The 26870-nt window shown below is 41.6% G+C and overlaps 1 pseudogene; it reads right to left on the minus strand.

Annotated features, from left to right (window-relative positions):
* Window positions 1-19600: 19600 nt before the first annotated feature.
* On the minus strand, window positions 19601-19887 carry LOC100756388 (annotated as a pseudogene).
* Between the last annotated feature and the right edge of the window lie 6983 nt (window positions 19888-26870).

Genomic DNA, 26870 nt, shown 5'->3' on the forward strand with positions numbered 1-26870 from the left:
AGACAATAAGAAAAGGAGACAGGGGCGGTGGTTGGGGTTCTTGTAGGTCTTCCAGAAAAAAGCAGCATGAGAAGTGGGCTTTGAAAAGCAGGTAAGATTTTGATTGATGAGAAAACAAACATGGTATCATAACTTTGGGATATGACCCAGCTTTTGGAACACTGAATCTTTAGCTTGGTTCATTGAGGAGAGGAGTAAGTGACAAAACTTGTCTTGAGGCCACTTAGTAGAATAAAAATGGCATATTAAAAAGTTAGAACCTGGAACCAAAGAGGTATCTCAATGGTTAAGAGTGCTTGCTGTTCTTGCGGAGAGGTCTGGAGTTCAGTTACCTTCACTCATATTTGGCAGCTCACAATTGCCTGTAACTCCAGCTCCAGAGGATCTGACACCCTCTTCTGGCATCCCCAGGCACCTGTACACACACACACACACACACACACACACACACATATGAATAAAATAAAATAATTTATTTTTAAAAGGTAATAATTTAGATTTTTATTCTTTTACCCAGTTGGCTGAATAAATATTGATATGACGGAGTGTCCTAGGAAGACTTTGTTACTCTTGTGTGCTGACTGAGGATTCTGGATCCTTACATAGTCTAGGGTTAGAATGGGCCACAAAAATACAACCTAGAGACATGTCCCCTGCTCCAGCAGTTCATACTCTAGTGGAGTTAAAGAACAAACTCAGGGGTTCAGAGTGACAAAACAGGCCAGCTTCCCAGCTGCCTTGAAGCAGGTCTGTAGTTTGTGGTTTGCCAATTAGGTTGGAATCGAGAACTGTCCAAATTAAAGCACAAAGGCAAGTAGTCCATTTTTGCCTTGCTCAGCACACTATAAATTGAATTGGTGGCAACTGGGTGCTATAATGTTCAAGACAGCATATCATTAGGGATTCTCAGAAAATGCACACTCCATTGCCCAGAAATACAATGGTTCTGTATCCACAAGCCCCTCAGACCCCATTTTAAAAGCACAGGCCACAGGGATTCATATGGTGAATGAATCAGAGTGCTGTGGTCATTAAAGCATGGGTTTTCCTCAGCTGGGCAATAAGCTCTGAGGCAGAATAAGGCTTGCCTTTAAAAAAAAAAAACAAAAACAAGTCGACAGTGAGTTGGTGATGCTGAATATGCCCAGTGGAATTGTTCTATGCATCCTTTCAGCTTGTCCTTCCTATTGTCTGAATTGCAAACCTCCCCGGCTGTCAGTGTAAATGGATGTGTCCATCTGCCTTGCAGTGGCAGGGTGAGCTATGTACTGTCACTTATTGCTGCATATTGACTGAGATCTTGGTGGTACTGAACGAGCTGAGTCTCTCTTCCCACTGCTTATCCATCATCCCACAAGTACCAACAGAACTCTATTGAAAAGGAAGAAGCTGCCAAGGCATATGCCAAAATTATATTGTATTTCATCTTACTTTGGAAGTAATGAGATCGTTTAGCCTGAAATGTAATTTAAAAGTGCAATGTGCCTCTTTTCTTTTCTCCTCTTTTGGTAATAGCTTCAGAGGCTGCATGCAGCTAGCTGACTGACACATCTGTAACAGGTACAGAATGAAACCTGTTCCTTCCAGAAAACAACTGTCTGCTGAGAAGGCTGGACAGGAGAGTCAGGACATGGGTCTGTGCTGACAGCCTAGTGTCTAACCGCTCGGGATCTATCAGCCTTGACACAAAGCTTGATCACAGTGAGAAGTGAGGCCGAGTTCACAAGCAGATTAAGCTAACTCAAATCAAAACCAAAACCAAACAAGACTCCCATCAGCAGCTCAAATGCCTCCCCTTCCCTCCCCAGATGCACCACTAGAAAATGATATGCTTAACTTCCACGCCTGAGAAAGAGCAGCTGATTTTGATCAAACAACACCTAAGACATTAACAGCTCCAGGTGTGTTTGATAGTCCTCAAGGGGTGTGACGTGAAAATCAAGGGTGTTGGGCGAAGCTGGAAATGTAATGGCCCAGGAGAAAAGAATCCCACATTCAAGATGAAGTCACACCTCATAAGGCAGCTAATAGTTTTAGAGTCACATATTTAAGAAGAAAGTGGTAATTATATGATAAAATATTAGCCAGGCTCCAAAAACAGAGCTAGGGAGACAAATCTACATATGTTAAGGAATACTCCCAGATTGGGTTTCATTTTGCTCTTTAGTTACCTAAAGTTATTAAGTTCAGAATGAGTGTGCTCAGCAATCAAAGCCATACCTCAGTGGATGGGACACAGAAGAGCCGCATCCTGGCTTCTACAGGAACTAGCAGCTTTCCCTCCTGCAAACCACCTCATCTGTCTCCTCTTTGTTTTATTTTTCCAGCAATAAATGAGAGCTATGATTAATGTGTAGCTTATGTTATGTTTACATTATGATGCAATTTTTAAAGTTCATTCTGATGTATTATTTTTAAATTGCTGAGACTTCCAAATAGAGCTTTGCTGTTTTCCTAGTGTAGCCTGCCTGAAAGTTCATGGGGAATTAGGGAGGCACATACCAAACCTGCCTATTCAGGACTACAGAGAGCAACATCCAAGCCTTTCTGACTCCAGGGACAGATGTGAGGTCCAGTCATTTTAACAAGCTCCCAGGTGATTCTGCTGCTGCCATTATGCAGCTGCCACTTTGGGTAGCAGATTTCAGAATGCCTGCACATCAGAGCTGTATCATACAACAGCCTTCTTAACCTTGATGTATGAGATAGCCTAGGAACTGATAGAGCTTTAGGTTCTAGCTTTATAACTGATATGCACTGAGTTCGAAATACAATTAGTGTTTTGAACATACTTCCAAGTGATACTGCAATTGCTGGCCCAGGGCCCACACTTTGAGATTCTGTGGTCTATGGACTGGAATGGGAAAAAGATAGAGAGATGATTATGGTAGAATAAAACAAAATAGTACATTCGCACAATGTGATTTTTTTGCCATTTTTGTTATTGAGCTATACATTTTCCTCACTCCCCTTCCGTCCTCCCTCTCCCTTCCCCCTCCCCCCCTAAGTAAATTGGGAGAGTAGGGCACAATGTGATTTTTAATTATATAAGATACATGTTTAAAATGGAAGTAAAGAGCTTAGCTCAGTGGTAGAGAACATTTTCAGCATACGTGTAGCTACGGGTTTGACTCCTCGGGACTACCTTTGTACACACATTCCCCCAAAATATAGAAGAAAGTGTATCATAGAGATAGGTTTTGTGAGGTGGGACTCCAGGTGAATTGGGGATAAATTTCTCTAATTTCTAGGCCTAATGGTCTGTAAAATGTCACTTTCTATTGCAACAATACTTCCTTCCTTGGCTGTAGGTCCAAAAGTAGCAGATCTTCTGAGCTCTGACCTAGCCCATTATAAGAAGAGAAAATGCTATGGCCTCAGATTGGGAAAGAGATTCAGAAGTACAGGAAGGTACTGGTCAAGTGAGTAGGCATTCTAAGGAAAGGATGAGTCTGATGAAGGGTAGGTGTCTTCATAGACCAGCATAGTGACCAGACAGGCATGCTTGTTGGCTTGTTAGTTATATCCTCTTGTGTTCCTAAAAAGACTTGAAATTCTTTAAAATTCTTTAAAATGCATTCCAGACTGGACCCACAAGCAGTGACTTTTGATTATCAGGCTTCTATGGTGCATATCTTGCACCATAGAAGTTACCATCCTTGACTGCCTCTGTCACCAGTGGGGTTACAGGTCAGACACAGTCACACTAAGACAGCTGTCTCCACAAGTCATAGGTTGTTCAAGGCCTATCTTAAGTCCAATCACAAGGACCTCAGCTCTTCAATGCAAATGTCCTCCTGCTTTATTTATCTATTTATTTTAAAGATTCATTTATTATTATTTTGTATACATGAGTGCTGGCCTCTGTGTGTGTGTGTGTGTGTGTGTGTGTGTGTGCTGGAGTATGATATGCATGACTTGTGCCCACAGAAACCATAAGAAGGAGCCAGATCCTATGGAACTAGAGTTACAGGTGGCTGTGAGCCAACATGTGGGTGCTTGGAATCGAACCCAGGTCCTTTACAAGAGTAGCAAGTGTTCTTAACCACTGAGCCATCTCTCCAGCCCCTCCCCTGTAATGGAAAAGGTCCCAGGGGATGTCTACAAGAACTGTGATACACAGCTCACAGCTAGCCCTTTCCCCAAAGAAAGAAAGAATGCTTCAGAACTGGAAATCACGACAAAAGAAACTTCTCCCACTTCTCCTCATCATCATCATAAAAAATTCACTATACTGGATCCATCCTAAGAAAATAAGGAAGGGTGATGGTCACATGACCATATATAGGTAAATGATTCTCAGGAACCAAATGCTAAGCACCCACAAAACATCATATCATCTTTAAAAATTAGACCTATGGGGCTCTAGAAAGATGCCTAGCAGTTAGGAGCACTTCCTGCTTTTGCAGAAGATCCTGTTGCAGTTCCCAGCACCCATATCGGATAGCTCATAACTGCTTCTAATCCTAGTTTCAGGGAGCCTGAAATTGCCGACGTCCTTGGGCAATTGCATGCATGTAGTGCACATAAACTCCCACAAGCATACATGAATGCATATACATGAAAATAAATAAATGTTTCATAAATTATGTCTGTGAAGGTCAAACTATAATTATGGTATTATAACAGAAAAAGATTTTCTGCGCTGTCTGAAAAGGAGATATAAGACCTTCCTTTAAGGCTTGATTACAGCTGTATTTTTAAAACTCTATGCCCAGGCACACCTGAAAGAAAGCATTGCAAAAGGCAGCCATGACTCATGTTTACAGTGTCATCCTCCTACAAATTTTGCCTTTTTTCCTCCCAAAAATGTTTGTTTAATAAGTATGCATTAAGTCTATAATGAAAAATGAACACTTTTTTAAAAAATTATGGTTTTGTAAATTATGTTATTTTAATGCTAACCACACTGAAGAGTGAAAGGGAAGATAAGAAATCATTACTCTGTAATTACAGGGATGCAGACGCATCTACATTTTAAAAATAGAAGCAAATGCATTCGGAGCAATTGGATTGCTTTTATGGGGACGTGGGAGAATTGGAGGAGAGTTGACGAATTTCTTTATTGTGGTTTAAGAGTGAAGCAAATGCACATATTAAAGACATCAATGTTTGTGGGAGTATACTTGAAGTTCATATGTGTGGGAGCCTTCTCAAAACAGTACCTGAGTTTAATGAGTCTTTCTCTGCCCCAACAGCCAGCTCCCAAATAATGGCATTGGGACTTCTTATGAATTATAAAAGCTCAGCCTATAGCTTAGGCTTGTTCCTAACTATCTCTTATAACTTAAATTAATGCATTTACATTAATTTACATTCTACCACATGGTGTTACCTCTCTTCCATCTTGCACCTCCTGTTTCTTCTCTGTGTCTCTTGACATCTCTTGTGCACCTAGATTCTCCTCCTTGTCCCTTCTCTTCCCGGAAATCCCACCTATATCTCCTGCCTAGCTATTAGTCATTCAGCTCTTTATCAAGCCAATCAGAAGGCACCTTGGCAAAGACATGTCTTTACAGTATACACCTGAGGCTTGGAGGGTTATCCTTTAACTAAACCAGAGAATTCCTGGGTTGAGACATTTTCTAGCCACACCTGACTCCTGTAGGTCTCCTCTCTAGGAGCCAGAGCATTCACCAAAGAGCAATAGAGATGGAGCTAACAGCTTTTCTCACTTGGGAGTAAGTGGGTCAAAGAGTAGGCACCCTTAGATGGGGACTCCACCAGTCGAGCTATGCTGAGGGCCCATGGCTAAAGAGCACTTGCTACCCTTGCAGGGGTCCTGAGGTCTTCAGTTCCTGGCATCCAAGGCTGGTGACTCATAACAGCCTGTAACCCTAGCTCCAAGAGATTGAATACCCTATTCTGATGAGTGAAGACACACCACATAAACACATAACTACAAATAATGAAAATAAATCTTTAACAAAAAGTAGAACTCAGCTGCCAGAGGAGGCACAAGCACCTACAAGCCTGAATCCTGCCCCTTGGCATCGTTAATTCCATGGCCCTCATTTAACATGGCTTTGTGCTTAGCTGCTATGAACATGCCAACTGCAAATGTGGTCACCTCCCTGTGGCTTGGGAGGTAGTAGGAGACATTTGCTTTTATACAGTCATGCCAAAGTAGTGCCAATGGTTCAAGCTCAAGGTCTTTACTCAATAGAAAAACTTTAGTCAAAAAAAAAAAAACAATTTTCTTTTACCTTGAGCCCTGAAGTCCTAGAAATTTTGCCAGTAGGCTCCAGTACGCTGACTAATTTCAGTCAGCAACTTCCTGGGTTCTGAATCAGCTGGGAGACACACCTTTGGGATCATCTATATAATAAAGAAGGGCTAGGATATGATTAGTGTGTTCTGTACTGAAATATCACACTGAACTCTGTCAGTTTGTGCAACAATACATTTTAACATTTAAGAAAGCCGAGAGGAGAGAGAATGTTTGTGGGACTCTTAAGGAGTATAGCATTCCTACAAGGCACAGTTAAAATGCAGGGTTAAGATGCCTCATTGGAGGCTTCATAGGCCGAGCTATTCTGATAGCCTCCTCCACCTGCTATCCCTGGGAAGGAGAAGGAAAGAAAGCACAGAATAGTTAGCAGCAATGGAGCCCTCCCTCTAAGTGCAACGAGCTTGAAAAGATCCAGTCCATTCCTGTGTTCTCTTTGGTTGAATTATTTGTGTTCTTTTCCACAGTCTTTCCTTTGCAATCTGCTTTCTTTTCTTAGATTCTTTTCTTCTCATAGTATCTGCTGCCTCAGGGGTGTCTAGAGCTATTTTTCATTCCAAAAATGGTCTTGCTTTGTTGAGGCCAAGCGTGTGAAGTGGGGTGAAGCCTAGACAAAAAGGAGGTGGCAACTTTAAGAACCTCAGACCGGCTTGCTCTTAGCTCAGAAACCTGTGGCTGGTGCCGATAACTTCACCTGCTAGCTCCAGGCACTTGTTCAGAGGATAATGTGTAAAAGGACACACAGAAGAGAGCTTCAGATGGCCCAGAACTTGAAGAGCCAGTATGTCAATAAGCTGGGCTCCGTTTCAATTCATTTTTCTTTCCTTCCCTGCATGGCTATCTGAATTCTGAGGTTCACAAAATGTGGACCAAATTAGCAATTCAGTTGCAGAAAGTATTTACAGTACACGGTAGGAAGTCATGCTAAAGAGATTTATAGGCTTAAAATCATTTAAGCAGAGCACACATATAAGACCTCTTTAAGAGGCCATGCGAGGCAATAAAACCACAGGAGTCCTTTGTCTGTGAGAAGCTGTCCTATCATGAGGGACATCTACCTAGATGAAATGGCCATTTGAAATATACACATATAAAAAGTCAAACTATACAATATGATGAGGAATGATACAGCCCCTTCATCTAGCTGTGAAAGCTCTAAAAGACATCATGGAAGAGGGAAGTTTTGAGGAAGTGATAGGATTTTTGGATTTTAGGGTACAGGGTAAGTAGGAAGGCTTCCAGGGCAAGAAATATTAGAATGAGTCAAGGTAGGGAGGAAGAAAACAATTAAGAGCAAGTCAATGAGGCTGGCATATGAGGTGTCCAGTACAGGAACCAGGGGAAGTTGGTGTCAGAAATACTACTGGGCCAGATGGTGCCAGGTGATGGGCCAGCCCTTCATGCCAACTCCAGAGTCCCACCCTGCCCCAATTGAGGCACCCTAAGAGCACCTTGGTAGAACTGGCTGTGTAACCAAAGGCTGTGGGTTCATATCCTGCCACCTCCATAGCCCAAAACAAGCCTCAGAAATAGAGGGTTATTGCTTGGAGTAGCCAGTGAACACAACATATTTCCAAGAATGCCTTCCCTGAACAAAATATTGGATTTGGGGAATGTATACAGATTCGTATAGGTAAGCATTGGAGGGACACATTATTTTAAGAAAAAATTTAAATGTATTCATTTATTATACATCCTGCCTGCTGATCCCTCTCCTTCCTCTCCTCCTGTTCCCTCTCCCGACTTCCCCTCCCCCCACCATCCACTCCTTCTCTGTTTCTTTTCAGAAAGAGGCAGGCCTCCCAGGGGTGTCAACAAAGCATGGCAGAGATGTGGTAAGCTCCTCCCCTTGTATTAAGGCTGGGCAAGGCAACCCAGTATGAGGAGTAGGTTCCCAAGAGCCAGCTAAAGCGTTAGGGACAGCCCCGATCCCAATCCCAGGAGTCCCACAAGTAAACCAAGCTATACAACTGTCACACAATTAGTTGGCTGCATACAGGCTCACTGGCTGTCAGTGAGGAACGTATTCTTGAGCAGGCTCAGTTTAAGAGATATATTCTCATTGAGTATGCTCAGCTTAAAGCCATGGTTCAAGAAGATAAGACATATTCCTGGGCATTCTTAGCTCCTGGGGTACATGTATCAAGGTTAAAACAATTCCCAGGAACACTTCCGGGCACATGTTCAGGAATTCTTCTGAGCTTTCTTAGCTTCCATTTCTAAAAAAAAAAAAAAAAAAAAAAAAAAAAAAAAAAAAAGAATTTCCTTAAGCAAAGGAAAAAACCAGTTTGAAGGAGTTTGTCCCTAAGGACACCTGAGTCACTTAGCAGCTCACAGATATAGTAGATTAATATGGATGAGAAAGAACACTTGTGACCATGGACGTAGGACTCTCAGTAATGATGATGTGTCTACCAACTGCAAATAAGGAATAAACACACTGTCCCTACTCCTGATAGCTACATAGTTGACCTCTTCTCATATTGAATTCAAGACAACTGATGTCACAATAGCCCAGGTGGACATATGCTAGGAAGTGTTGTCAAAACATACACTCACAATCCAAGATATCATGTGGCTAGCAGACATGCAGCAAGACAGGCCTGAGATGGCTCATCGGGGCAGGCTGCATGCCTGACCTCTTCTGAATCAGAGAACACAGGGGGGCAGCAGCAGCTGCTTCATCTCCAGTCCTTCTTCACATCCCCCTTCTGTAGGGCGAGAGAGAGGTATCCAAAGTGAGCTCCCCATAAACCAGAATGGCCATGGGCTGTTTTCTCAGACGTCTTTCATCCCATGTTTCTGGGTCTCCATTTTTATCGTTCTTACATCCTAACCATCCTGTGGCCACCAGCCATCTTACTCATCCACGTAGATAATGCTCAGATGCTTTCCTTTCTTCCTTACCCTGAAGCATCCTCAGTTGGTGGTCATTATATCTGCCCTCTACTGAGCCTCAGCAAGAGGTAGGCCCGCCTACCAGAGGTGGTGACTGACAATTAAAATAAAAAGATAAATTTCCAATTGAATGCCTTGTTAAATACACATGATAAACCTTGAATAAAATGAAACACTGCTATTACAAAACGATCATCCCCACAGGGTGATCCTAGGAAGAAACACATTTTCGCAAACTAATCTTCAACATAAGCAGTAGGGAGCACCCCCTTTTAAAAGCTTACCCAGTGGAATCTAACAGCAAGGGAGTGGGGGTGAGGGCCACTGAAGAGATTCCACATTAGAATCACTGGCAGATTTATACTGCACCTACAGAAAAGTCCGAGTTTGGAGAAGAGCGCTTCACTGTAGCAAGCACAAGGAGCTGAGTTCAACCACTAGCACCTGCATGAGAAAGGTGTTGGTATGCACTCTAATCCCAGCACCAAAGACATAGAGAAAGACAGATATCTGAGGCTCCCTGGCCAGTCAGACTAGCCTAATCAGGGAGCTCCAGACCAATAAGAGAGTCAGTCTGTGGTTCACAGACCACAGAATCAATCAGGAAGCCCGCATGCGTCTGAGCTGGGCACTCTGCATCTATGTCATGGTTGTGTAGCATGGTATACATGTAGGACTCCTAAAAGTGCAACAGGGGCTGGCTCTGACTCTTTTGCCTGCTTTTGTGACCCGTTTCTTCCTACTCGGTTCCTTCCCACAGCCTTAATATGAGGGTATGTGGCTAGTGTTACTGTGACTTGTTAGGCCATGTTTGGTTGATATCTCTGGAAGGGCTGCTCTTTTCTGAAGAGAAATGGAGGAGGAGTTAATATGGGGGAGAGGGAGGAAGGCTGGGAGGAGAAGAAAGGGGAAACTGCAGTCAGAATGTAATATATGAGAGAGAAAACAAGAAAGAAAGAAAGAAAGAAAGAAAGAAAGAAAGAAAGAAAGAAAGAGAGAGAGGAAGGAAGGAAGGAAGGAAGGAAGGAAGGAAGGAAGGAAGGAAGGAAGGAAGGAAGGAAGGAAGGGAAGAGAGAGAGAGAGAGGGAGAGATGGAGGGAGGAGGGAGGAGGGAGGAGGGAGGGAGGGAGGGAGGGAGGGAGAGTTTATAAAAAGTTGGATGACTTCCGAGAAATGATACTCAAGGCTGACTTTCAGTGTTTTCCCTTTTTTTAGTGGGTGAATAATCCAAGACTTTCAGCTTTTCCATGCATGCATGGGTACACCTGTACAAACATGCATGTATGTATGCATGCACACACTTGAGAGCTCACACACACACACACACACACACACACACACACACACACACATCCCACATGCAAAACTCTCCTATCACAGTCCTGGAGCCTTTCTTCTCTTTATCTTTTTTTTCTATGCTACATGGGTGCTCACCCAAGCCTTAAACCCCCACAACAGCTCTAATGTCTTCTGAACACTAGGTATTTCATCCAAGTTTTTAAATTAAAACAAATTACTGATGCTAATCCAAACAGAATAATTAAAACTAAATGGAACTTTGACAAAGTATCAACCAATGAACAGATAATGGAAATGTGGTACATAAATATAATAGACTTTTATCCCACTGTAAAAAATGAAATGTGCAGGAAAATGGATGAATGTGGAAATTATTATATTAAGGGAGATAACTTGGACTCGGATAGGCAAGTGTCACTTGGTCACTTTCCCATGTGGATCCTAGCTTTTAATGTTTAGAAACTTATGTATGTGGATGTAGGGGTGGATACAGGTCTTCTATTTACCAATCAAGGTAAGGCATTGGCTGAGAGAAAGCTGGGTATTTTGAGAAAGAACCTGATGAGACATCCATGGGTAATTCTACGAATTATCTTTAGACCTTCTGCTTTACTTAGTCTTTTTGTGGCTGTGATAAAAGATTTTGTCAGAAACAACCAAAGGAAGGATGAATTTCTTTTAAGGCCTGGTTTCAAAGACTGAATTCCCTAGTCCTTGGCTCTGTTGACCCAGAGGCCATGAAGAGGCAGAATGTCTTAGAGTGGCAGCAGAGGAGGCTTTCATCTCATGACATACGGGAAGCAGAAACCAAGGAAGAGGCCGGGACCAACTGGAACCTTCAGAGGCATGTACGCATGGCATACTTCCTCCAGCTAAACCCCAACTCTAAAATTTCCACAATTTGTCACAGAAAACCACCACCTGGGGACTGGGGTCCTACATATGAGTCTGGGAAAGCATTTCATATGCAAACCATAATACCATTTGCAGAGTGACCTGCACCCATCGATATAGGATGACTGTGTACTAAGGAGAAAAGTAACACCAAGACCTCCCAATGTTTATATGAGCCTGCTTCTGAATTGATGTCATTTTCAGGCTGTATAGCAACCACAGAGTTGCTATAGATAGCGTTTGGGCCCAATCCATCTCTCATATCTTGGGTCCAATGAGCCAAGTCATGGGATAACCCCACACACTGGTCCTACCCCTAGCATGTAAAAAGCAAACATCTGTATCTACATGCCCCATATAACCAACCACCTTATTTGACCTGAACAAGGCCCAGATGGATTTTTCAAGTAATTCTGCATTTTCACATTGGGTATGTTGCTTCTGGTAGTTTTCATCCCAGATGTAGCAACTTACAGAGAATACCAATATTGTCACTGCTTAGGGTGTGTAGCTACTGATCTAGCAAGTACAATTTTTCCATTATATACTGGTGAAGATCATAAGAAGGACTTGGCCTCAAGACCATTGCAATCCTCCTGATTCGTTGTCATAATATAATCTCAAAGGACCTTAACCTTACTGATATCCCATAGAACACCATGCTGGACCATTACCCCTGTGACAATGTGCCACCTGAACATGGGGAGGAAATCTGCCCATTGTGTGTTGGGTAGTATCTGACTCATCAAATCACAGAGTTGGGCACAACATCCAGTGTTAAGTAGAAATGGGCTCCGCGGGACTGGACTTGAGCAGGTCCAGAAGGCAAGCAGACCGCATGAGCATGTAGCTCACTCCCATAAGGCATCTCTTCCTGATACTTTGATTCATATCCTTGTATTCTCTCTGATGGTCTTGTGTGGATTCCTGATTACCAGTTAGCAGAGAAAGTGAAACATGAACATAGAGTATGGATGGGTGTTAGTAGCCATGGCTCCACTTGGGGCAGGAGAGGAGGAGTAGCCTAGAAGGAAAAAGATGAAAGGAAATCCACATCTGGGTGCACTCTGGGTAGCATATCTGACTGCCTACTCATATGGAAGAGATGACCATCAAAAAGTTGGACATGTACTCATTAGCTTGGTAGCTCTATAGCATCTGCCATAGTACATGCTCATCTTAATTGTGTGGTGGTACCCAGCCTCTTTGCATAGCCAGCCCAGTGCATACTTAATGGGCTCATATCCAGAGAGGCCATAGATGCATGCCTAGAGTCAAAAAGCATTTATTTCTATCAATGAATCTCATTCAGTCCTGATGCCATGGGTACTCAATATAGCTCTGATGTCTGGATATGACAATGGCCACTATTTTCGTTGATTCCATTGCTCCTTCATTTATGGAGAGAGCAATAGTTTGATTTTTACTAGGATAAATATATATATTTTGTATATTTTTCTCTTATCTATAGTGCTTCTGCCAGTAGTATGAGTTTTACCTTATCTAATACCAGGTTATCCCAAACAGCATCCTCTCCAACAAGAAGTATACTAGTAGGCTCTTGTCCATGAAACTGCCATGTGCACCACCACCCAAAGGCAGCTGGCTTTAATACAATGGTAAAAAGTTTATCTATAGATATAATGGGAAGACAACATGCAGCAAAGTTCTTCCTGTAGAATGGAGTACATTCTTTAAATCAGCAGCCAGGATGTGGGATTATTCCAAAATGCTTGAGTTTGTGTTTTAAAGAGTAGAAATGGTTACTGTCTCTCCATGTTTTATCAAAGAAATCTCCAAGGAAACTTTGCTTTCCTGTGCTACATTCTTGGGTTTGAGAGGGTTGGAATCCCGGGACTTGAGATAAGAAAAAGTGATGTTTCTGGGGAAGGGCCCAGGCCCAGCACAGGAAGATTTGGTGGACTTTGCAGAGCCCCTGTTGAGGGCCCTACCCTGCCTGGGGAGTGGTGGGTGGATGGGGTGGGGGGTAGGTTGGGGGTGGGAGGATGGGGGTGAGGGGAGGGAGAGGGAGAAGAGACTTACATGTGAAACAAGCCTGTTCCCTAACTTGAATTAATAAAAAAAAAAAAAAGTGATGTTTCAGTGGCAGGTCTGACATGAACCATAACCACTAAAAATATTTTAATTAATTAGTAAGAATTTCATACATTGTACTTTAGTCATATTCATCCCCCCTTCCTATCTCCTCCTCATTATACTACTCAACTCTGTGTGTCCCTTTTAAAAACCATAGAATCCCCCTAGTGATGCTTATATACCCTTAAATATGTGGGCATCCACTGGAATGTGTTGGGGCTACCAGAAACTACACCCTTAAAGAAAATTGACCTTCTTCCCAGCAGCCTATCAATTGCCAACAGCCCCTCAGCTAGCGGTAGGTCTTTGTATCTACTCCTGCCTCTATGATGAGATCCTGTCTGGGCTAAGCTTGTATAAATAAGTCTTGTGCATACTGTCACTGCCACTCTAATTTCATATGTGACTGCCCTATTGTGTCGAGATAATATTGTTTCCTTCTAGTCATCCACCATCTCTGCCTTTTACACTATTTTGCCTCTTCTTCCATAATGGTCACTAAGCCTTGAGAGGAAGGGCTTGATCTAAATGTCCCACTTAAGGCTGAGTACTCTATAGTCACTTATTGTCTGCTCTTTGGCCAGTAGTGAGTAGATATGTTAATAACCATCTACAGAGGCTTTTCCGAGAGAGTCAAGAGATGCACTATAGGTATAATAAGAAGTCATTGGTATGTGATATAATACTATGTACCATTAGCAGAGTAACAGTAGGTTCTCCCTTAGGGCCTGTAACCTATCTAGCCACATGTTTTTGGCTCTGATAGCTGTGTTAGTTATGGGTTTAATCATGTGGTATGGGCCTTAAATCAAAGTGGAAAGCGGTCAGTTACTTGCACAGTATGCATGCCACTATTGTACCAATGGGGATATCTTGCCAAGAAGGCCATTATTGTGGCTTTCAGGTTCACAGGTGAATAAAATAGATGATTAATTTTTTCCTCTGGTAGTGTGCATAGCATTTTCTAGCATTATTTTCATAATACTACCCAGAAGAGATAACATTCTGAGTCAATACCAGCTTTATTTTTCCATTCTATCACTCAAACATATGATGTCTTTAGCAATAGGGACTTACTATCATGCTCTGGAGGGTACCTAAGTGCAACGGCAGTAGCCTGTAATGTTTGGGGGTCCATAGGACTTCACTATCCAACAGGTCCACTAGAGATAACCCATTTCTGACACTGGGATTTTCATTTGTTAGTGTGTGGTGTTTGGCAGGGGCATTGTTCCTCTTATATTGTTCCTCCTTTATTGATGGAGTTTCTGTTCCTCCTGGTCCCATGACTGTTTCTACCCAAATAAACACACTGATACTTATATTAATTATAAACTGTTTGGCAGATGGCTCAGGCTTCTTACTGGCCAATTGTCTCTTATTAACCCATTTATATTAATCTAAGTATTTTCTACATGGCATATCTTACCAGAGAAGGTTCCAGCATGTTACTCCTTCAGCCGCTGCATGATGTCTCTCTGGTGAGCCCTCTCTATGTTCTCTCCCCAGAATTCTCCTCATCTGGTAGCCCCACCTACACTCCCTTCATGGCTACTGGCCCATCAGTGTTTTATTTATCAACCAATAAGAGAAACATATATACAGAAGGACATTCTCGCATCACTCTTTCTATGTAGATATATGCTATTATTTTAGAAAGCTTCGGTAGTAGCATTTTTTCATGACTTTTTCAGAGGGTCTTTAGTGTAAGTTATCCTTCCCTATAGTCCCATTTTTACCCTGCAACCCTATCTACCACCCCTTTAATCCTTCTTTTCCATAAGTTCTTTTCCCCCTTCTTATCACTGCATTCTATCTTCCCTTCATTGGCTCCTTACTAATTTCCTGACCTCTATGGGTATTCCAATGAGACATACATATCTGAAGATTCAAAGCCAACATCCACAAAGGAGAGAAAACATGAAACATTTGTCCTTCTGGGTCTGGATTGTCTAGCTCAGAATGACTGTTTCCAGCTTTATCCACTAATCTGAAAATTCATAATTTCATTTTCCTTAACGGATGGTTAATACTCCATTGTGTAAATGAACCACACTTTTGTTACCCACTTATCCACTGATGGACATCTAGGCCATTATGGATGAGCAAGTATATTTGTAGTAGGATTGTAGTCTTTGGGGTATATGTTCAAGTAACCATTTTTTGACTCCTGGTCAACAAACCGGTAGGTAATAAAGGAAGCACTTTACCAAGGGCAAGTTGGGTTAGTGCTGTGTAACAGGAGCCAGTATGGCCACATCTGGGAGGCCCCACTTCACTGGTAGATAATTGCAGCAGTCACTAAGAACAGGAAAAGTCAGGACCTCTATGAATTTGATTTTTGTGGGAAAAATTGCCATCATTCTACCATAAAGGTTCTGTCAGAGGTGAGAGGAACATGGATCAAATGGAGAGAGGGAAACTAGGACCATCACTTTAGGGTTCTTTGCAGGTACAGAAGTAGGTATTGGAGCAGTGGTTATAATTTATGTTCTGTTTGTACCCTGTCTTTCAGCCACGGAAACCTTGGCTTGGGTAAAGAAAAGCTGAGGCCTCATTTGCTAGAAGATTCTGTCAAACCCAAATTCAGTGACTTCTTGCTCAAGCCCACAAAAATGTTGCATAATCTCCAGAAAGGTTATGTATATGAGGGTACTAGCAATACTAATATTCCAGAAACCTATTTAGAGGACTCTGGTGGTCTAAAGTCACATCAAACACCAGCAGGCTAATGTGCACAGTAGAGTGAGGTGATATGAGATCTGGGAGCTCAAATCATGATCTGATTTGCATGTGCATTTGATATTAATATATAGACAGATGTTCTGTGTGCTGGAGTTGGTAGCTTATAAGGATCATTTCCTTCTGGGGATATAGATGAGATCTCAGAAGTGGTTGTATACAGCCTGGTTATTGTGCCACATTGCTTGCAAAGCCTTTGGTATCCATTTAGTCATGACATACCCCAGAAAGAATATAGGGATCAGAGTGGCTGTTATTATGATAGTCAAGAGAGCACTAGTTTGATGATTTGGGGCATCTGAGAATCCATCTCTCTGCTGAAAACGTTTTCCTCCTGAGCTGACTGTAACACCTGTGGCAGCTGAGGTCCTAGCCTATCATCTCTCTATGGTGCTGTTGGGCAATTTCTGGTTCCACTGGTAGTAGGACTCAGTATTTGCTTTAGTGCTTTGGTGAATGAGTAAAGAGTCCTGACCATGAACTCCAAAATCTTTCATTTGCCCTACAGGCTCTCCTCAGCACCAGGCCTTGCCACAGAGAGGCTGAAAGGTTTAAGAGATGCACTGAAAAGCATCCGTCCATCCCTTCTGCCTTCCACATCACAGGCTGGCATTGCCTTGCAAACTGGTTGTCTCCAGTAAGCATGTCCATCAACCGCAACCTTCTTGCTCTTCAGAAACTTTGTAATAGACAATGTTTGTTTTCTGTTTTTCCAATGGTGTTTTTCTTATTTTGTGTAATAATGGTAATTCCAAAAAGCTTTTGTTGATACTCAAATTTCTTTATCTTGAATACTAGCTTCAGATATAAATGTGTATATCCCCATCAGAAGTTAAAGGATTATAGAGAGGAAGAGTATATCTAACCACAAACATAGTTTTCTGCCCATTGTAACATTTAAAAATGTTTATATCTGAATGGAATTTTGGAATAACATTGCATACTTTTAAAGGATATCTATCAATGTTGGATTATTTCCCTCTTCTAGTCACGAGGATTCTATACTCAGGTCCTTACAGATTAGAGCCCCATGACAAATTTTACCCAATGAGTCATGAACCAAAGTTGACTATAGCAGTCCCTTTCTATTCTCCAGGCCTTCTTCCCCTGTGGCAACAACTAGAGACCACATGTTTAGGATCTCAGAGTCACAGAGAAAACAATCACCTAGAAGCCTAAGTGACTATGGACCACTGCAATCATAAACGTGTGCTTCAGGAAGACACCAGGACCTTGACATGGTTTGCTAACACAAAATGATCTAGTGTGCTGTCTTTGTTTGTATCTTGGTATATTTTTCTCCCATAATTCATCAGCAGGTTCACATATCCTTTAAGACTATTCAAAAATAAGATTTGAAGTATTCCTTGTATTTTATCATCGTAAGCTTCTGTACCCTGGGTTTGGTGAACTCATCCCCCGTTGTTGAATATTTATTTGGAAGCATTTTTGACATGGCGAATAATGCTGAGATAAGCATTCTGGTGTTTGGCATTACCTGTTGTCAGGCTTCCTTGCAATGCTCCTCTGATTTGATAAGATTAAATACTGCCACAGGTGATAGAAGGTATCAGTGTCACAGGGGCCTAAGAAATTAGTCTTTATTTGAAGATGACATGAGTTGTTACACAGAAAAATCCCAAGGAATCTTCAAAACAACTAAAATTAATAAGTTTACACGCATTGATTGGGCCATGTAGACTAAGTACACAGAATCAATTATATTGGCTAATGTTGAAGAAGGAATTAAATAGAAGCAAGTTAATTTACAATGGCACCAGAAAACATAAAGTACTTAGGATTTAATTTTAATGCACATGTAAATTTGTGTGTTGAAGATTATGGAACATGGCTGAGAGAAATTGAATGCCTAAATAAATGCAGAAAGAGTATTTTTTGGACTGAATACTCAATATTTTTAACATGGCAATTCTCTCCAAATTGGACTTTAGATTCAACATGATTCACTGTTAGCAGGATTTTACAAAATTTACAAGCTGGTTCTAAAGTTTTTATTGATAGAAAACTTAGCTATCCAAATAAAATCTCTTTAAAAACTATGAAGTTGTAATGCTTGAATTACCTAAACTCAACACTTTACCATAAATCTCCAGTACAGATACATATTATGATGACATAAGGGTCAGCAAATAGATTAATGTGACCAACTAAGTACCACAAAATAGACCCAACAGCAGTCAGGGTGCTAACAAAGGAGCCAAAGCAACCTAATGAGGAAAGGAAATCTTAGTTGTGACTGCCACAACTCAGTGTCTACATGGATTCCGTGAAGTCCTCACCTCTTATTTCACACTGCACATAAAAATTAATTTAAGACAGATCATTGATGTTGTTGTAGTAAATTGTGAAATGATAGTCTTTCTTGTTGAAAACAAAACACTTTTATAATCCATGAATAGGAAGTTTCTTGTCATATCACAGGAGACCATGACAAATAAGGAACATTTTATACAATTATATGTTTCATTTAATAAAATCAAAACTTTTAATAGTGAGAGAATATGTTATAAATAGACAAGCAGTTGCTAAATAAATATCTGGCAAACTCAATAATTCACTATAAACTCAATAAAAACAGACAAGCAACCAAATGAATAACTGGGAAAAACAGGTGAAGAGATACATAACACACATATATTTGACCAATAAGTGTGTAAAGAGATAGCCAACATCATTAGCTATGAAGGAAATAAAATTGAGACCTCAGTGAGATTTCACTCCACAACACTCTTTGGCCAAGGTTAAAAAGTAGTCAACTGCTGAAAACATTGAACAAGCAGAAGCTAAACTCTGGTAAGAATGTAAAATAGTACTAATGCTCTGGGGAAATGGCATGGTTTTTCATAAGACTTAGCAAATGCTTACTTGTTTTTTTTCACATTCACTAAAATTTTATTTATATTTTCTGTATAAAGTATTTTACACACAGACAAACCCTGTCTTGAAAGACAAAAAAAAAAGTTTTGTAAATATGTGTATCATGTACTTCCGGAGGCCAGGTGACAAGAAATCCCCTGGAACTGAAGTTAAAGACCTTGTGAGTCAGCCAGTAGGTGTTGGAACCAAACCAAGGTCCTCTATAAAGGAGCAAGGTCTCTTAATTGCTTAATATACACATTTTTGTCACCATGGTTTCTAGAACTTTTACAAATCTTTATAAACAGAAACTTTACCCATTACATATAACTCCTGATTGGCCCCTCTCCTAGACTGGCAACCAATATTTCTGCTCCTATTTCATTTTTTGATTAATTTTTTAAATAAAAGGGTCCTTTGTTGACTGATGAGATAACTTCTATATGTTTAAGCCTTCTTGTTCATGTGTGATTGAGTTTATTAAAGAGAAAGGTAACAGAAAATGGGGTTGGATAAAGAAAAGAGTTAGACATAGAATTAATGTAGGCCTTCTATCCACAGGTCTTAGCAGCCCTGCCATGGATCTGCCCGGTTCTTTTGCATCAAGAAGTTAATTTTTCAAGCCATTCCCATATTGTACATCCTCTGGCATGTTTCATAGCTCTCCTGCTGGCGGTGGCGGCAGGGTTTCTCATAGTAGCACCTTCGCTTTATGACTTCATTAAGCCCATCCATCTGTAGTAAGGATTCTGGTCAGGGTCCTGTATGCACCTTCCACGTTCCCCTCCTGAACCATCACAGTCCTGGCAATGAACTTCAGGTGTTTAGCCATGGCCTTGCTTTCAAATCTTCATTCTTCAGGACCTACACACTATGGCCTTAGCCGCACATGCTTATTTATGATGGTGAATTTTATGTGCCAATTTGGCTGAACCATGGTACCCAGATTTGGGTCAAGTGCTAGTATAGGAATTGCTGGGAAAATACTTTTCAGACAAGATTAACTTTCAAATCAGTTGATAACATGGATAGGCCTCTCCAGTCTGGAAGGTGTTAAGAGAAAGGACTGGTGGCCTATGAAGAAGAGGAGAGCAGGCCTCCAGACTGCTTTGGACTTGAGCTATAGCATGCTTTGCCTGTACTCAAAAGATTTGAACTTGCCAGCAGCAGCCACAACATGAGGGGATTCCTTAGAATAAATCTATTTGGATGCAAACACACACACACACACACACACACACACACACACACACACACACACACACACACACACACAGGTTCTATTTCTCTGGAAAACCCAGCAATTCCACAAGAGACAATGATAACAGATATCTATAAAACTAATTGTACAGGGCTGTTCATATAGGATTATTTACAATAGACAGAAACTGGAAATAGACCAGGTGTCCATCAGCAACAGGATGGATAAACAAACTGTCACATATTCATACAAACAGAATACTTCTTATAAGAGAAAAGCACAGACTGCTGATAAATGTGACAACACGACTTAATAGTAAAACACTTCTCTAAGTGAAAGAAGCCTTAGCACAAAAGAGTGTTTACAACATGGTTACATTTATCTAAAGTTCCAGAACAGAGAAAACCAATGTATGGTTGAAAAAGGAAGAATAATCAGAACAAAGTTCCTTCTGGGGAAGGGATAGAGGTAAGGGCATCCTTGAGGAGACAAGGGAACTTTATGGGGGAGATTAGTATTGTTATCAACGCTGATGGCATTGCGTTACATGGGTGCAGGTGTCTTTCAGAGCTCATCAGATATCACGGTAATGTTGGAAACAGTCTATTTCAGGAAGCTATCTCAGAGGAAAAGGAGCAAGAACTTGAAACATGCTAAGTTCTAGTAATTGGTCAGATGTGCTGATGTGTTTAGGGGTGAAATTGCTGATGAAAATTTGAGTTGCGCCAAAAATCCTATAGATACATGGGAGATAGAAGGATGGATGGATGGATGGGTGGGTGTGTTTAGAACAAGCATAGAAGTGCTAGTTGTGGAAACTGCATGGTGGGTGCTTGCTGTGCAATCATTTTACATTTTGTACATATGTTTGAAAGGTTTCTTAAGCACACATATTTCTTAGATGTGAAATTTTCAGAAGTAGGCGGCTTTGAGTTTGTCTGCAGGCTCCATAATGACCAGGAATTTAGGCTGCTTTCTGGTTTGTTCTGGCTTCTTTGGCATTCAATCTCATGTTCTGAAATGTCTGTTGGATTGCTCAGTATCTTTTCCACATTAGATCCAACAGAATATTCACAGCATCCTTGCAATTATCCTAGATCCCATGCTTTGCGTTGGTTATTGAACTTGTGGCCAATACCACATATGTGACAGAAGCATGGGAAGAAGGAGGGGTTTATTTGAACTTGGTCCTTTTTGGCAGGGAAAGCATAGGAATGAGCATGAGATGACTGGTCACACTGGATCCTCAATCAGAATGCTGATCCTCAGCTGGCTTTTTTTTTTTTTTTCATCCCTTTTTATACAGCCTGGGACCCCAGCCCATGGGATGGTACCAACCACATTCCAGGTGGTTCTTCAATCCTGGTTTAAACCCCTCTAGAAATCCCCTCACTGACTTGCCCAGAGATAAGTCTCTTTAAGGGTCAGTTCTGCAGATGCTTATCTACTCCCTCTATGGCTGCAAACCCGTCAAAAGCTGATAATATCATAAGGAAACGCACATGCTGCACCTGACCTTCCAAGCACCACCCTTTGCAAATTCAAAACGCCTTGAAGTCAAGGACTGTGTGTATACAGACCCATACATTCTCATCCTATGTATTAAGGAAGCATATGGACCTGGGTGTGCCAGCCTTCTTCAAACCCTCTGGACTGGTTAGTTTCAAGTGTCAACTTGACAAAGCCTAGGCTCACTTGGGAAGAGAGTCTTATTTTAAAAAAATCATTTAGAGTTTTAAAAAATGTAGAGTAAATTCTATCATTTTTCCTCTCCTTCTCTTTGCCCCAACTCCTCCCATGCAACACCTACACACACACAACTTTACTACTAGAAAGAGTCTTAATGAAGAATTATCTAGATCAGGGTGGCCTTTGGGGGGGGGGCTCTCTTGGTTGTTTATTGAGGTAGAAGACCCACACTGAATAAGGATCCCACCATTTCATGGGCTAGGCCTTAAACTCTATCAGAATGAAGAGAGCTAGCTTAGTATACAGCAAGCAAGCAGGCAGCATAGGGGCACACATTTCTCTCTGCTCTTGACTCTGGGTGTGATGTAACTAGTTGCTTGAGTTCATGCCTTGACTTTTCTCCATGGTGGACTGTGACCTGGGATTGTTAAGCCCAAAGCCCTCTTTCCCCCCTTAGTTTCTTTTTACCAGGGTATGTTCTCACCACAATGGAAAAGAAAACTAGGGCACTGCCTAGCCAGCTGTGCTTCAGAACATTGTTGTTTTTAATATTTCTCCATTAGAAACAGATTTCAACAGGTTTTTCTCCTTCTGAACAATACCACATTATCTACAGAGAGCTTTCAAACTCCACCCACAACCCAGCCAGCCTTGGCCTGTAGTCAGAGCCCAGGAGTGGAGGACTGGGTGCCTTGGCTCAGAAGAAGCCCGATCCATGGTCTTTTCTGAAATCAGGTAGGCTTTACCCAAAATAAATGAAAGTCACAAATGAAAAACTATGCCTTCCATGCCTGTTAACAAACCTAAGTTGTCTCCATTCACAGTAAAGCAAAACAAAAAACCACCGCAATTTTCTTTAAATAAGTAGGTCATCTCTCCTCATTCCTCCCCCACTTCTAAGGAATTAGGTTCAGATCTTATTATTCAACATTTTCTCTCCCCTTCAGACGTGGTGGGCTTATTTTCCCTCTCAGGGATTTGCTAACAGCAAAAGTAACTGTCAAAAACATCTGTTATATAAAAGGGAGAGTTTTACTTTCAATCAAAAGGCAAATTGCTGTCCCTGAGATCTGTCATTCACCATATGTAGCTAAGATCCCAGGAAAACATGCAGTATTTCTGAGGCCCCCTAAGCACACCATTTTGGTAGCTCTCTTGTACTAATACGAATGGTCAAGTATCCGCCCACATACAAGATTGGAAACCCACAGGCAGGACTGTGATAGTGTGGTTCTTACAGTCCAAGAAACCTTAAGACATTTTCATTTATTTACTTACTTACTTATTGTGTGTGAAGGGGAGCCGTAGATATGCATGCTATGGTGCATGGGTGATAATCAAAGAACAATTTGTGGGAGTCAGTTCTCTCCTCCCGAGTAGGTTCTGGGGATTAGGTCGTCAGGCTTAGCAGCAAGTGCCCTCACCCACTAAACCATCTTACTAGCCCTCGGTAATTTTAAAAGTTTGTATGTATTTAATTTTACTTCTGTGTGTAACTTCATGTATCTGAGTAGAGGTAGGCACCTGCCACTGTGTACACATGAAACTCAGAAGAGAGCCGAGGGTTTTGGTCATCGCCTTCCACCATGTGTGAGACAGGGCCATGTGCTTTTCTATTGTGTATGCCAGGCTAGCTGGCCCACCAGTTGTCAGGGATTCTCCTCTCTCCACCTCCTGTCTACCTGCAGGAATGCTGGCATTACAGATATTAGCACGACAACATCAAGCTTTTATGTGGGTTCTGGGGATTCAAACTCAGGTCTTGCAGGGCAAGTACTTACCTACTGATCCATCTACCCAACTCAGTCCAAGCAATTTCTGCATAATTGGGAGACCTTGGGGGTATTCTCAAAAATGGTCCCTGGACTGATTCTTGGGTTCATGTTTGCACATGACATGACTGCTTTTCCAGCTTTTTTTCTTGACTGCAGTCAAGAAAGTGTTAATGAATCAGTTCATGTCTGGATTTAGACAATAACAAGACAAGGTGGCTGCTGCCTGTGACATTTATTTTGTCAGAGTGGGTAGAGCCAAACAAATGAGTTAAGGCTGCAAATATAGAACAAAGTCAAAAGGGTCTGGAATTCTATCTATCCATCCATCCTTCTATCCATCTGTCCATCCTCCTCCTCATCAGTATTAGTGCTGTTAATTCATTAACAGATTGTTTTTTCACAAATTCATCTTTCTAGTGCTTTTTCTAGTTATGGGGCCATTTTCTGGTTACCAGGGCAACATCTGGTCAAATTCCCTGAGCCTGGGAATGGATAATTTGTATCTTACCATGAGGACTACTCAAATACAACATGGGACAGCTCCTTTCTTATGTCCCCAGCTCCATTTCATCCCAGCCCATCATTTCCTGCTTTCAAAGAAAGTTCTTGTAAAACATGATAATGAAAGAAGCCCAGAGGAGTTCATGCCAAGCTCTTTGAGAAACCTGGCACACCGTGGAGCCTTGGTCTCAGACACATGTTCCTTCTCGCTACAGCAGTTTAACAAAATCCAGCAGGTCAAATTCATTCTCATGGTAAAATATTCCAGATTCATCTCAGCCCACCCCTGCCGAAGCTGACATGCTTGCCCATGAAGACTGCTGGAGATTATCTTCACACAGAAAGATAGGAACACTTCCTGGTTTGATAAAAGAACTGCTAGCAGATTTGGGGTAGAAAATAATACTTTCATGATCAGAAGGGAAAGAAAGCATCCAGTGAGTGAAAGTAGAAAAAAAAAAAGAGGCAAGAAATAGTCCAAGGAATGGGTAACTACATCCCTGATAAGCAGACAGAGGCTGAGGAACAGGAGGCCTGCACAGGTTAGTTTGTCTTTATTGGATATGTCGAGCAGGTACAGCCAGACAGGCTGGAGGAAATGGTGTCCATAGAAGGCATTGTATTGGTCAACAATGCAGCACTACATTGAAATGCCTGAACCCTGGTAACCCTAAACAAAAGAGGTTTGTTTAGTCAAGCTCATATCTCTTGATAGCCTTTTTGCTATCCAAGTCCTGATACAATATAAGGCATCAGATGGCAAGAGACAGGAAGACCCGGGAGACTAGAAGTCATTTGAATTGGCAAATGCATATTTTCTTTCCAATTTGTTTCTTTCTATGATTTCTCCTGGAAACAGAATTCCCACCCTAATACAGTCCTATGTAAGTGTCTCATCTTGACCAGCAAGCATAAATTCTGTTCTGTAACAGCAAGTTTCGTCTATGATCCATGGGGACACTATACTGAGGTTATGTGTGCCCCCTCATCTGTGATACCCTCCTACCCATTCCAGTCTTCCTTCTCTGTCATAGTTCATGAAAGACATTGTGACCCATGAAGCCACAAAGGTAACTCCGGGCCACAGGTTCTCTTTCCTCTCTAGATTCACATGGACTTGAAGGTCTGAGGCATAGAACACTGGAATTGGTTACACATTATTTTATAGCATACTTTAACAAACTATACACTTTTGAGAGTCAAAGATTGAAACTTCTACTTTCTTTTACCCCTGTCATACCCAATAGAGCCTTGGACAAGGGATAAACAACCAACAAAGATGGAATTAGATTGTTTTAAAGATGAAAGTAATTGTAGATGTGCAAAAGGTGAAACCAAACCAAAATGAAGTCCATTCATAAAAATCTCCTAAATCATATGTAGCTCTAAATAATAGAAAGCAAAGTAATAAAAGGATAATCCACTGAAAGGCAAACACCATTTCAGTGAGAGCCTCGTGCTACAGAAACAATGTAGTCACAAGATCAAGTAAGGGAGGAGGAGAACTTAATTCCAAATTGACCTTTACAAAGCACTGGAAGGATGCTGAGGACATGCTAAAGATGACAGCAGCAACAAGCAAGGTGCCACCATCTAAAGTGAAATGGTGACAAGAAAACAAGCACTGACTGTGAGGGTAAGTCTCTGGAAAGGGCATCATGAAGGACAGGAAATAAAAGCATTATGCAGAGAACCACAAGAGCTACAGTCCATTCTGGCAGCCCTTTTAGCCTTAGTCGGGTGATACAGATAACAGAAAATGTGCGGGGGGGGGGGGGGGACGGGACACATGAATGCAATGATTAGAGATTCATAAAGCATCGAAGAAGTCATTAAAAAAGAGCCAATCACAAAATCTCTCATGAGCCCCACTGACCAAATACAGTCTTCCCCTTTCTAGAATCACCCACAGTATTTTTAGTGTGTGGGAGGTACCAGGGACTTAATAGATTACTTCCACTCTGCATGACAACTGGACGATGGTAACAATGGTACTACAGGTGAGAATAGAAAACTCTGAGAGAATTCTTGATTTACTTGTTGGTTCATTCAGTGTGTGTGCCTGTGGTTAATGGTGGTGGTGGTGGTGGGGTGGGGGGTGATGCTATTTCTGAAAGATATGAACAAATACCTACTTACCCGAAACAGAAAACCAACAACAGAACAACTTGGTGAGCCAATGAGGATTTTCTTTGAGGGGTTTCTTAGATGAATATGGGTCACAGGTTATTTATGGGATCAGAAATTACTCAAAGATACCAGCAGTATCAAATCTTTGCCCATCATTGATGACAATTCATAAGGCCTGGAAACCTGGAGCTTACTATGCAACTTAGAGGCAGTTCAGCAGGTTGGAGAGTGTTCTTTGCAGGGAGCTCAGTTGGTCTGAGCTTCCATACAGTTGTATTGGTCTCTACTTTGTCCAGGGAGCTCACCCTGTCTAACCCTCTTACTGAGAGTTCAGCTTATCAGATAGTGTCTCTCAGCAGGCTCTGCTTGTATATGTTTGGGGAAGGAAGGGTCTAGTGATTCTGGTCAGTTTCAGGAACTTCCTGAAGCCTATGAACTGTTTGCTTCCTGTATCTTAATGAGAATTCTTGCAAGATGGATGGTTTTATTTCTGGGGAAATAAAACAGTGTGTCGTGTGTGTGTGTGTGTGTGTGTGTG

This window comes from Cricetulus griseus, chromosome 3 (assembly GCF_003668045.3).
Source record: "Cricetulus griseus strain 17A/GY chromosome 3, alternate assembly CriGri-PICRH-1.0, whole genome shotgun sequence".
In the NCBI taxonomy this organism is placed as follows: domain Eukaryota; kingdom Metazoa; phylum Chordata; class Mammalia; order Rodentia; family Cricetidae; genus Cricetulus; species Cricetulus griseus.